Source organism: Homalodisca vitripennis, unplaced genomic scaffold, assembly GCF_021130785.1.
Source record: "Homalodisca vitripennis isolate AUS2020 unplaced genomic scaffold, UT_GWSS_2.1 ScUCBcl_2983;HRSCAF=8200, whole genome shotgun sequence".
Classification (NCBI taxonomy): domain Eukaryota; kingdom Metazoa; phylum Arthropoda; class Insecta; order Hemiptera; family Cicadellidae; genus Homalodisca; species Homalodisca vitripennis.
In genome coordinates this window covers 67,707-81,777 of record NW_025779112.1, presented here as the reverse complement: position 1 = coordinate 81,777, position 14,071 = coordinate 67,707, and positions in this window count along the sequence as shown.

The window sequence follows — 14,071 nt, the reverse complement described above, 5'->3', positions numbered from 1 at the left end:
TTAGCGTTCAGTTAGTGTGAGTAGGACCGATGGAATAGTAAGCGTGATGACAGTAATGCATCGAAACCGGATTTTGGAGGACGTGTTATTCTGACGTGTTTCAGATCGAGCGCTCCAAAACAGTTTGGAAATTGCCACTTCTCCCAAAAGTCCTTTGCAATTGTTTCAAACATCTCCGTATTAGGCTGCGGCATGTGTATCCCAACTAATTTATTCCAAATTGCTTTGCATACTTCAATAACAATAATGGCTACTCGACTTTTGGAAATCCTGAACGTACGTAAATGCAAGCTGCCTGAATCTCATTCCCGTTATTAAGTACCTGTAACAAACAAATATAACAATATCATGAAAATACTTTTCACTAGTAGGTTAGGCCTATTTTTATTTATTTTTTTGTTACAGGCGAGACTGTACTGTGAAAGGCAAATAAAGAAAAATTTAAGGGACACATTTCGCAGGGAATTGAAGATAGTCCCTGGTTATCGGTCCGGAAGTGACGGTGACCAAGCCCCCAAATACACTGGACATTGGCCATATTTTGAAAGGATGCTGTTCCTCAGAGGTGTAATGACGCCAAGGCCTACTGATTCTAACATGTCAGTTACTGATGAAGAGCGAAATGAAAATAACATTGATACCATAACCCACGAATCCGATCCTGATGACCCTGGTAATTCAATTCAATCTCATGTTGATGATGTTGATGTCTGGGTAGCAATTCAGAAGTTTCACGGTCCGTTAAAAATCTATATACTAGCAACAATGACCAGGTACAAACGGCACCTTATATATCTAAAAGACGTAAATTAACTGGTTCAGAGCAATTTAAGGCTGATATTTTGGCCCTAGAGGCTAAAAAGATTAACATGCTCGAAAAAGACAGTGACCAGAATGATGACGATTTAAATTTCTTCAAGTCATTGCTGCCACATATGAAAACTCTACCAGCAGTAAATAAATTATTTTTCCGCAGTAAAGTTCAGAACATGCTTGCTGAGGAAATGATGAACGCCAACCGGCCCCATTACGCTACATTTCCAAATACATTTGTTCGTACTACTCCACAAAACGCCAGTAACTACGCCAGAAACTACTTCTCATGCTACTACTAGTTCAGGAAGGACGCCAGCAAGTACGCCTGACGTAATTGTACATCAAGATCTTAAACACAGACGAGACTCAATCTCAATCTATCTTGCTATGGAATTTAAATTGACACTTAAAACCTTACAAATCTTAAATGTTAATCGTTCTTTTGTGTTTTCCTATTCTGTATATACTCATATTGATGGAGCAATTAAAATGATTTCCTAAACTCTGTTCGTTTTTTTATACCTTCAGAGGATATATATTATATACCATAACATGATTAAAGTTTATAACTTTAACACGTAAGTACTATTTTACAGCGGTTTTTGTACTTAAAAGTCTATATTGATATTGAAAAGAGCCATTTACCTACTCATAATTCTAAGTAAATTAACAAATTCACATATAAATATTGTAATCTTATTAGTTACCTCAAAGTCAGCAAGAGTCGTTCCTCCACGGAGATCGGGTTTTGAAAATTCGTCTCCTTGTATTTGAATTCACTTCTTATAACATCAGCTATATAAAAAAAAGTGGTCGGTAACATTCCAGTGTATGAATGAAAACAACACTGGATCCTTTTCAGCACTTTTCAGTTCATGGAAGAGGTGGTGATATTCCCCGTGACAAGGCCTCTGCAAATAAATATCATCCGTCGGGTTTCTAACCGTTTCTGTTAGTATATACTTTAAATAAACACTTTCACAAAACATAATCTTACGGAGGAGTGACATGTTTACGTGGTCTCAATACTGGACTTGTCGCTTCACTGTCCGCTCAAGTAGGACAGTCCCGTCGCACGCGCGAATATCTCGCCGCTCGCGCCTGGTCGCTCATGTAGGACACCGCTTTACTGTCAACTGGTCGTCCTGATGCCCATAGCTGGCTAGTTCTCCGACTTTCGGCAGGTAATTGTTTTTTCTTATTCTCTCTCTTAACTTAGTTGGTGGTTTCTCTCCCACGCAGATTTTCGTTGATCAGTTAAAAGTAGTTTATTTATTATTTTGTAATTTGTGTACGTTTTCTTGTCGCAAAGTGTTTTGTTTCCTCCGAAACGGTGTGTTTTGTGTTGCGTGCAAAAATTGGGTGGCAAAAAAAACGCTCATGATTTATCTATTTTTATTGTTTAATTAATGATTAATTGCTTTAAAGCAGCGTGAAACTGCTTAGTTTTGGATTATAATTTAATTATTGTTATTTGGGAAAATAATGTACTGTTATTATTTGTAAATTACATAATATACATTACAATTAATATTACGGAATGAATAAAATACAGTGAATTATTTTTACAAGTAAATGTTACCAAGCTGAATAATTTAGTATGGCTTAGAACAGCCTATAAATAAATTTTTAATTATTTGAAAATTTGTTTTGTATGTAATATTTAAAATTGTCACCAAGTAGTGTATCTTATAATACTTGGTGTCTTGAGTTATTTTCTGGAAAACAGTTTTTCGATACTTAAAAGGTACTGTTAGCTACAGATTGTTTATTTTTAATTGTTAAAGTTAAATATTTTATATATACTTTGTGCCAAACATAGTTAAGTTTTTATTTATTTCTCGGGTTATAGTGAAACTTTTCTGAATATCTACTAGTTATGTTGGGATTCAATAGGGTCCCCGTGAATGCCGTCAACATGACTGGTGCGGCGAGTCTGCCTAATAGAAACAACTGGTAAACCAAAATTGAATCCCCGCGCCCTGCCAGGGTTACTGTACCGTCCTCCAACTGGACTGTCTCTGTGTTTCAATTCATCTTGAACAAGGTTGGAGCTAAAATGTTTTTTCCTTCTTCTTTCACTGGACTTGAGAGGATCGGGTTTTATGGAGCGCTGCCAGATATTATATCTGGAGGAGGGCCAGTGTTATGTTACCAAAGTATTTATTTAGTTTAGTGACATGATCTGTAGGGGAGGATTTCATCTTTAATTCGGATTCGTGGAGGCAACTAAGTCCCCGCCTCCTTCGAAAATCGGCTTTAAAATATTTTTTTTTAAAATATTGGCAACAAACTTGAAACAAAATTACTTTTTAAAAATAGTGGGCCTAGAAATTCGACACCTTTTCCCCTCCCCTCAGTTCATAATAATTACCAGTTTAAAATGTTATATTTATTACATGCCGCACCTGAAACTATGTTATTTAATATGTCACATTTCTATTTATTATGAAATTGTTAATATTTGAATTCTATTTATTTTGTTATTTAGTTTGTAAGTTACTCGGTGCACCGTGGTGCTGCAGTTAAAATATTTAATTTACTTCGTTGGCAAGAGGATTTATTTTATTGTATTTTGTGTTCGAATGTTTGCCATCGGATTAATTATATTATGTACTGGAAATGTTGTCTCTCTTTGTCTCTCTTCCCACTAGTGGCATGTTGTTGTTTTTTATGCCTTGCTCCGAGTTTGGGAGGAGCGCGCTTCCGAGACCTCCTGTTGCGGTTGAGGAGACTTCCGGTGAAGTCTAGTTTCACTAACTCGGGACACTGTGCAAGTCAAAACATCAGTATTAACAGGAAGTATAAAAAAAGCAACAGAAACAACTGTTTACAATAGAGCATACAATTTAAAGGTAAAAAAAATTCTTGTAACAATTTTAAGTTATTCATACTACAAAAAGGTCGGTCTAATCAATACATGGGTATCATGAGAGCCTCGTGGGGACTGTAGATAGCCTTCCCAATCAAGTAAGCCTTTACATAATTTTTTTAAAATGTTTAAATTTGTTTGAAATTTGATTACATCTGGAAGTAAATTGTAGAGCTTAGACCAAAAAAAAAATTTTGAGTTTTTGAAAAGCTTGAGTCTGAAAAGGTCTACAACATCAAATGCCCTACTGAGGTCACAAAAAGACCAATGTTGTGCTGTCTAGAATCAAGAGATAATATAATTCTTTATATACAGTTAGCTATGGCAAGTTAATTGTTTGATCAAGGTTTAGAGCTATATTGATTTGAGGTTAACACTTCATTAATTTCCAGGAAATCATAAAATCTTTGATGCATGATTTGTAGAATCCCTTTCCAAATATTGGGATTATGGTTATTGGTCTAAAGGAATCAGGATCCAACTTTTTCCGACTCTTTGGTACAGGTTTAATTTTGGTTACCTTTAGATCAGATGGATATATCCCTTCACTTAAAGAAGCGTTAAAAAGATGAGTGAGAATAGAAGAGAGTTGAGAAACAAACTCAATAGAAGAGAATTTTTAAATCTCAAAATATCTTATGATTGCTATTTTTTAATGAAATAAATGCCTGTGTGATTTCTCTGTAGCTTACATTAAAAGATAGATTGGCTGGTATTTAAAATGACAAAGGGTTGATGTTGAGAGTGCTTAGTGCAGGGGGATAGTGAATGAGCCAATCTATCGACCACATTGGTTAAAGCATTAAATAAGTTGAATCGCAGATGCTTTATTTAAAATTTGTTTTTTATTTATTATTTACCAATTATACCAATTGTTTATACCAATTGAAAAGTGGCTATAATTATACAGTATAAGAATTGGAAAACAGTAAAATGCATAAGTTTATTTCTTCCATAAATATTTACTCTCCCATCTGATGTATTGATTTAGGATAGAATAAAGTTATAAATGATGTACCAACACTAAGTACACTTCTACTAAATTAATAACAATGTCTCAGACTGACCTAAATTTCAACATTATTACAAAAAATAGAGGACTTACATCAAGAGTGGCCTAAACTGTTGAAATATGCCATGTGTTCTTACGTAGTGGCACACTACGTCCTAGCCCGCTTGAACTCTCTCAGCAGGGAGTGGGCACAATGACATTAACATCTCTATTGCCTTCCCTGCCTCAAGGTGCTCCTCAGTAAGAGGTCTCAGCCGCAACGTTTTGTGCATTCTATACACAGCCTGCAACATAAAATCATTTTTTTTAAACTTTAAGTAGATTATAGGCCTATAAAAGCATGAAATAATAAATAAAAAACAAATTTTAAATAAAGCATCTGCGATTCAACTTATTTAATACTTTAACCAATGTGGTCGATAGATTGGCTCATTCACTATCCCCCTGCGCTAAGCACTCTCAACATCAACCCTTTGTCATTTTAAATACCAGCCAATCTATCTTTTAATGTAAGCTACAGTGAAATCACACAGGCATTTATTTCATTAAAAAATAGCAATCATAAGATATTTTGAGATTTAAAAATTCTCTTCTATTGAGTTTGTTTCTCAACTCTCTTCTATTCTCACTCATCTTTTTAAACGCTTCTTTAAGTGAAGGGATATATCCATCTGATCTAAAGGTAACCAAAATTAAACCTGTACCAAAGAGTCGGAAAAAGTTGGATCCTGATTCCTTTAGACCAATAACCATAATCCCAATATTTGGAAAGGGATTCTACAAATCATGCATCAAAGATTTTATGATTTCCTGGAAATTAATGAAGTGTTAACCTCAAATCAATATAGCTCTAAACCTTGATCAAACAATTAACTTGCCATAGCTAACTGTATATAAAGGAATTATATTATCTCTTGATTCTAGACAGCACAACATTGGTCTTTTTGTGACCTCAGTAGGGCATTTGATGTTGTAGACCTTTTCAGACTCAAGCTTTTCAAAAAACTCAAAATTTTTTTTGGTCTAAGCTCTACAATTTACTTCCAGATGTAATCAAATTTCAAACAAATTTAAACATTTTAAAAAATTATGTAAAGGCTTACTTGATTGGGAAGGCTATCTACAGTCCCCACGAGGCTCTCATGATACCCATGTATTGATTAGACCGACCTTTTTGTAGTATGAATAACTTAAAATTGTTACAAGAATTTTTTTTACCTTTAAATTGTATGCTCTATTGTAAACAGTTGTTCTGTTGCTTTTTTTATACTTCCTGTTAATACTGATGTTTTGACTTGCACAGTGTCCCGAGTTAGTGAAACTAGACTTCACCGGAAGTCTCCTCAACCGCAACAGGAGGTCTCGGAAGCGCGCTCCTCCCAAACTCGGAGCAAGGCATAAAAAACAACAACATGCCACTAGTGGGAAGAGAGACAAAGAGAGACAACATTTCCAGTACATAATATAATTAATCCGATGGCAAACATTCGAACACAAAATACAATAAAATAAATCCTCTTGCCAACGAAGTAAATTAAATATTTTAACTGCAGCACCACGGTGCACCGAGTAACTTACAAACTAAATAACAAAATAAATAGAATTCAAATATTAACAATTTCATAATAAATAGAAATGTGACATATAAATAACATAGTTTCAGGTGCGGCATGTAATAAATATAACATTTTAAACTGGTAATTATTATGAACTGAGGGGAGGGAAAAGGTGTCGAATTTCTAGGCCCACTATTTTTAAAAAGTAATTTTGTTTCAAGTTTGTTGCCAATATTTAAAAAAAAATATTTAAAGCCGATTTTCGAAGGAGGCGGGGACTTAGTTGCCTCCACGAATCCGAATTAAAGATGAAATCCTCCCCTACAGATCATGTCACTAAACTAAATAAATACTTTGGTAACATAACACTGGCCCTCCTCCAGATATAATATCTGGCAGCGCTCCATAAAACCCGATCCTCTCAAGTCCAGTGAAAGAAGAAGGAAAAAAAAATTTTAGCTCCAACCTTGTTCAAGATGAATTGAAACACAGAGACAGTCCAGTTGGAGGACGGTACAGTAACCCTGGCAGGGCGCGGGGATTCAATTTTGGTTTACCAGTTGTTTCTATTAGGCAGACTCGCCGCACCAGTCATGTTGACGGCATTCACGGGGACCCTATTGAATCCCAACATAACTAGTAGATATTCAGAAAAGTTTCACTATAACCCGAGAAATAATAAAAACTTAACTATGTTTGGCACAAAGTATATATAAAATATTTAACTTTAACAATTAAAAATAACAATCTGTAGCTAACAGTACCTTTTAAGTATCGAAAAACTGTTTCCCAAAAATAACTCAAGACACCAAGTATTATAAGATACACTACTTGGTGACAATTTTAAATATTACATACAAAACAAATTTTCAAATATTTAAACATTTACTTATAGGCTAGAACAGCCATACTAAATTATTCAGCTTGGTAACATTTACTTGTAAAATAATTCACTGTATTTTATTCATTCTGTAATATTAATTGTAATGTATATTATGTAATTTACAAATAATAACAGTACATTATTTCCCAAATAACAATAATTAAATTATAATCCAAAACTAAGCAGTTCACGCTGCTATAAAGCAATTAATTCATTAAACAATAAAAAGAAATCATGAATGTTGCCACCCAATTTTTGCACGCAACACAAAACACGAGGAAACAAAACACTTTGCGACAAGAAAACGTACACAAGGAACACAAATTACAAAATAATAAATAAACTACTTTTAACTGATCAACGAAAATCTGCGTGGGAGAGAAACCACCAACTAAGTTAAGAGAGAGAATAAGAAAAAACAATTACCTGCCGAAAGTCGGGAGAACTAGCCAGCTATGGGCATCAGGACGGCCAGTGGACAGTAAGAGATTCACGTCGCCTCTGCCGAACGTGTCCGACCGCTCCGACCAGTAGCAGCTGCCGGTAATCAGCTGGACGGTAATCAGTCAAGGTCAACCACCTGACCTCGACCAATCAGTCCATCCAGGCAGAAAATAATCAATATAGTAACGGAATCACCCCCCCCCCCCCACAGACTGACAAAAGTGGCCGAGGTGGGAAATAAATTGACAAAATTATCCAAACTGAGCCCCGGCTCAACAGAAAACTTTTGAGTTCTATTGTGTAAATAAATTATTCTTTTTTCTTAATATCAAAATGTTAATTCTCGTTGTTTTAACATTCATCAAAATGTTAGCAAATTTGCTGTTACTAAAAGTTTTAGCTACACAACAAGGTTATTTGCTCCGAATTCATATAAAATATTAGAACTTGAGCGTAGTGGAAGAAACAACCCACCACTCTGGCATGTGGCCAAACTAAGCTGGCTGCATTTCTGATGGCAGTCTCAAAGTCAACCATCACAACTTCCGGCTCCCACTGTGGCACTAACCGTTTTAGGTACTGGAGCACCCCCTCATAACCTATCTGCGTTTTTCTGGTCATAATGACAAATGCAACTGGGAAGAGCTGGAAAACCAACTGTACGGTCTTTGAGGAAGAGCCGTAACCGCGGTATAGCCGAAATAAAAACGACTGGTGATGTACCTTGGGGGAGTCTCGTAGAACGGGGTCGTCGAGGTCCTCGGCCAGGGCAGCGGGGAGTCCAGGATCACCAGAAGTCTTGGGTAGGTCTTGTAGATGGAGAGCGGTGGACAACAAGGGGAATGATTCACTCCGAGAGGGTAAATAAAGTAACTATATTGACTTGAAAATACATAAAAACAAAATAGAGCTGTATAAACGTGAAAACTGTTCATGTATTGGGGTGGAAATGCGGGCAGCAGCGTGTGTCCAGTACGCCGCCTGCGGAGAGAATAAAGAGCCGCGTCTTCTTATTATTTACGTACTGAGGATATAGCGAGGGATATTTTATTTGTGACATAAGTGGAAAGTTCTTTGACAAATTTATCCCAAACAATGTGTAGATGTTTTGGGAGTGGATCGTCCCAGTCTAGTTTCCCAACCCATATTTGCTGAAGCAAGTGTTTTAGTGTGAAGATAACTGGACTGATGAAACCGTTGACATCATACACTCGGGCAACTTGAGATAAGGACATTTCGTTTGGTCGGAGTTTTATTTACAGGGGCAATAGCGTAGTGAAAACAATCCGTGGAAAGGGTCCCATTCAAGTCCTAGTACTTTTATGGAGTGAATGGATCCAAGGGGATGTGGTCTTTCTCTGTGGTCAGAAGGGATGGTGTTGAGAACGGAAACACTTGAACTAGCCCATTTGTGAAGTTCGAAACCACCAGATACGCAGAGTTGATTGAGTTCATCAAACAATTGAAGGGCTGCGTGTTTCCGAAGAGGCACCACAGACGATGTCATCGATGTAGCAGGACGAGTTTAGCACTTCTGCAGCATTGGGGTAGTTAGGACCTTCGTCGAGAACTAGTTGCTTCAAAGTTCGAAGGGCGATGAAAGGGCTTGATGAGAGACCAAAAGTTAATCGTTGAAGTTCCCATTCTTGGACAGGGCCAGAAGGGTCAGAAACGCCAAAACAAATGTTGGTATTTGCGGTCAGAAGGAGCAACTTTTATGGCTCGATACATTTGTTTTATATCGCATGTCAGAGCGATGGGGTGCAATCGAAACATAGAGATAACAGTTCCGATGTCGGCTTGGAGCTTGGGTCCAGTCAACAGCAATTTATTAAGAGACTGATTCGTGTCACTTACTTCAGAGGCGTTAAAGACAACTCGAAGAGGTGAAGATGAAGATGATTCTTTTTACAACTCCGTGATGTGTGAGGACATATGGAGAGGGCTGAGGGGGCGAGACACATGTGACCTAGGTCAACATAGTTTTGTAAATTGTCTGAATAATGAGCCAGATTTCCCGGCTTTCTTTCAAAGCCGTCTTTCCTGTTGGAGATACTTGCGAAGAGCTATTTCTCGTGTGGAGCCTAGGTCAGAGGGAACGCCATTTTTTAAGGGTAATGAGGCTACATATCGTCCGGTTTCGTCTCTAGAGATGGTTGATTGATAATGATCTTCACAGAACTGATCAGCGGGACTGAGGGGTTTTGGGAAAATTGATTTCTTCCATTTCCCAGAATTGTTCAAGGAGTCGATCAGTGCTTAGAGACGATGAAACAAAGAGAGAGTTTCGTTGGTGAGAAGGTGATTCCATGGGGACATCACCCATGAGAACCCAACCAAATATTGTGTGCAGCGCGGTAGGCTGCCCTTTGATGATGGAAAGTTCATTGGTAAGCATGTCTGTGAAAGCTTGAGCTCCAAAGAGAATGTCAACTTTAGCAGGATGATTAAAGTCAGGGTCTGCTAGAATCAAAGAATTGAATCTCTGCCTTAGAGATTCTGAAAGCGGGGCTGTAGGAAGATTAGATGCTATCTTAGAAATGATAACTGTATCCAACTGTAGTTGGACGTCGCTGTTGTAGCGAGAGGCTATGTTGCAAGTAACGAGGCCTTTTGTGTTTATGCCACATTGTTGACCAATGCCTGAAATGTTAACATTACACCTTTTGATAGGTAGTCGTAAAGTCTGAGCTAATGATTGAGTGACAAAGTTGATTTGACTACCTCCGTCAATGACAGCTCTGCACGTTTGCCAATGACCTAAATCGTCTTGAATGAGTACTTGAGCGGTGCCTAACAAAGCAACATTTCTTGTGTTAGTTCGCTGAGACTGACAGGACAGTGTTTGAACGGGTGCGGTTGTCTGAGGTGTAGGCGCGGCGGCGGAAGCGCCGATTTTTTTTTTTTTTTTTTTTTTTTTTTTTTATAAGGGGCGAAAAACGCAGCGGTTATCATCGCCCTCAAGAGAAAATTGGCACCTACTCGTATTTGGTGGTGTCAATTAGGCGAACATAGATTACATTCTGTAAGAAAAAATATAAATAGGAATCAAGGCAAGTAGGTGAGTAAATAATTTAAAATAACCTTAGAACTAGATAACAATACATGTAACAAGGGAAAGACTGTAGAGAGGTCTTAACCCATATAGGAGCTAAAAATATAAATATAACATAAATAAGGACAAGGTACATAATATTAATTAAATAAACTGTAAAAACTTAACAAATTTTACTGCCACCAAGGTAGCTGTAAAGGGGCTAATTTGGCAGCTGTCATAAATAGAAATTAAATAATAAAATTAATAAATATTAACAACAGTTAATAATCGAAATAGATAAACTTAACACGATACTAATATTTTGTTTATCAGCGTTTATCCATTGAATAAGTATGTTTTTATTTTATTATTATAATGCATCCAATATTTTACTTCTTTACTACATAGTGATTTTTTTTCTTTGTTTTGTTACAGGTCGGAAAGTTCCACCTAACGTTTTGGAACTCCGTCCGGAGCTCCAAAGGATCCTGAGCTGTGCCATCATCATTGATGGACAGTTGAGATGACTTGGATGATGACGTGTTAAGGTTCTTAACAGGCGCTTTTGACCTGTTATCGACTTTTACTTTGAATATTCTTCTTAAGCTTTTCTGACAATTTCTTTCTCTCTTCTAAACTTAAGGCAGGTTTAAAATTTTGCTGAACTTTATCTCTGCATGTAAGACCTCCTGGTAAAAGGTTTAACATAAGACTGTACATTAGGTTTAGATGAGGTCTGAAATTCTCGGGGAGATTTACTGGGCAGGACCACAGACTGTTCCCCAGCACCTGCGGCGAGGTGCTGAACCAGAGCAGCCACCTGCTCAGTCAATGCACGCACCATACCCTCCAAGACTGTACATGAGGAACACTGTGCGGTCTGAACAGGGACAGATACAGCTTCAGAGTAGGAAACTCCTTTTTTTGGAGTTGGGGCGACCCTCCTCCTGTACTCTTTACGCGCCTCGTTAAACGAAAGCTTTTCTATAGTCATGATTTTTAATATTTCTTTTTCTTCTTTAAAAATATTACAATCTCTTGAATATGCCGGATGTTTTTCCCTTGCAATTTATGCATCGCGTCTCATTTTTTGCACCCCTCCTCTTGGTGTCCTTCATCACCACAGCGGGAACACGTCTCCGGGTTCGAACACACTTTACTTGAGTGCCCGAACCTCTGGCAGCGGAAAACACCGCTGGGGGTTTTTAAAATACGGCCGCACAGACAGAGACAAATATCCGGCTTTGATGGTTTCTGGTGGATGGGGTTTTGCAAATGTTATAATGAGACCCGGGGTAGGAACCTTTACCCCGTTTTCGGTCCGAACAATCCTGACCACATCTGTCACCATCTCACACTGCAGCTCAACCTGTATTTCCTCTTCACTGCAGTCCATAAGGTCTCGACAAAAAACGACTCCCTTGGAAGAGTTCAGAGAGGCATGAGGCTGGACAGTAATCGCTACCTGGTTTAAAAAAAAAACTCGTCATTTTAAGGAACTTCTTGGATTGGATGCAATTTGCAGCCTCCACCAGGATAGTTCCATTCCTCAGCTTCCTTGTAGATTTAGGTTGCCCTCCACAGGCTACTAAAGATTTGTGGATAAGGAACGGGCTCACCTTAGTCAAGGTTTTTCCATCTTCCTTATGACTTAGCAAAAGAAATAAGGGAGTAGGAATGTTTATCTCATCGTCGGTTTGTTTATGTTCCATTTTTCTTTGCTTGTTTTGATCAAGCTCACAGTCTGAGTCAGACAACTGCCGTTTCTTCTCCAGATCACTTTGATCTCTTGCTACTACACTTTGCCCTAGTTTTGGGGTGGTTTCGGTTTCCATAGGTATTTTAACCAGCGCATCGTGTGTAAGGGTGCAGGCCGAGATACACCGGGAACGGGCACGCCCTCGATAAAACTGGGTCCCGTGGGAGCCCAGGTTAATCTACCCCAGATCCCCGGGGCCCGGTGTTGACTCGTTTAACCAGGCTGGGTATGCTCGCACGGCCTGGGCTCGCACGTTGCAGCAGGAGCTCCGACACTCCTGCTCAATACACACTTCCTGACCAAGGACATCGAAGTGGCTGGCTTCTGAACCAATACATGACTTACGCCTCGGCAGAGACAAGCTCACATCAGCTCTCACCGACACCAGATAGGGCACCTAGTGCCGGCTTAAGCACTCCCAGCGAGCCATGTACTGGAACGGTCGAACAGAGCGGGTACTAATAAGACCCTGGAGAGGGATTGGGTAGGAATGAAGGAAATGGTTAGGTGGGTGTGGGCAGTTTAACGTCATACCCAGGACGGCGGAAGCGCCGACTACTGAGGGGGGTGACGCAGGTGTAGAGATGTGAGAGTGAGGTGCGTCTGAGTGGACGGGCGGCGGAGTGGAGACCCGCTTGTCATGGAGTAGAGAGTGATGTTTACAAAATCTACAACTCGCATTTGAAGTACACGCAGACACATGGTGTGACCCAAGACATGAAAAACATCGTTTAAATGAGCGCACAGAATTATAACGTTCATGTAAGGGCAAAGCAATAAACTGGTCACAGCGGTAAAGTTGATGGTTATTTTTACACATAGGACACTGAGAGGCAGGGCGACAAGGCGACGAGTTAGTCTTCTCTGAATGTGAAGCACCGTGTTGAGCTGAGAACAACGCCTTGCGGGGAAGGGGTGCGGGTGGTCTTGACGTAACTACATTAGCTTTGTGTATTTCTTTGGTGAGTTCATAGACGGTACACTGAGCGCGAAGAAACTCCATAAGGTCTTCCAATATAGGAAACTGTTTGGATTTCACTTCTAGTTCAAACGCTTTTCTAGTATTATTGTCTAAGAGGCGTAAAGCTAGTTGCAAGAGCATAAAACCAGACAAGTCACTGATATTTAGACTTTTCAATGCTTGAACATTTATGTGAAACACATCTACGATCTGTCTTAGGCTACTTAGACTAGGGGTCTTTACAGGTTGTTGATCAAGTATTTTATTAAGATAAAAACTAGCTAGGAGGCGTGGATTAGTGTAGCGTTCCACTAGAGTGTCATAGGCTAGAGTGTAGTTAGCTGGATCAAAGGGTATGGCTTCAACAATGCACAGAGCAGGGCCTTCCAGTAAGCTTTTTAAATAACTAAACTTTTCAATAGGGGCCATGGAGGTATTGTGAATTAAATTATCATACAGAGATCTGAAGGAATTAAACTGCTCTAACTGTCCACCAAACTTACTTATATCTATTTGCGGAAGCTTAGGTTTTACAAGTGAGGCTTGTGAGAGATCTACATCGACAGTTTTAGTCTTAGTAGCTACAATAACATCATAGGTGGCTTTACATTTATAGTACATGGTATAAAACTGCTTGAAGGCGGAACTAGTATCTACAGTGTCCTTGGGGTCATCTAATTCAAGATTAAGATTATCCATCTGTTCTGAAAGGGCTTCAAAGTCTGAGTACA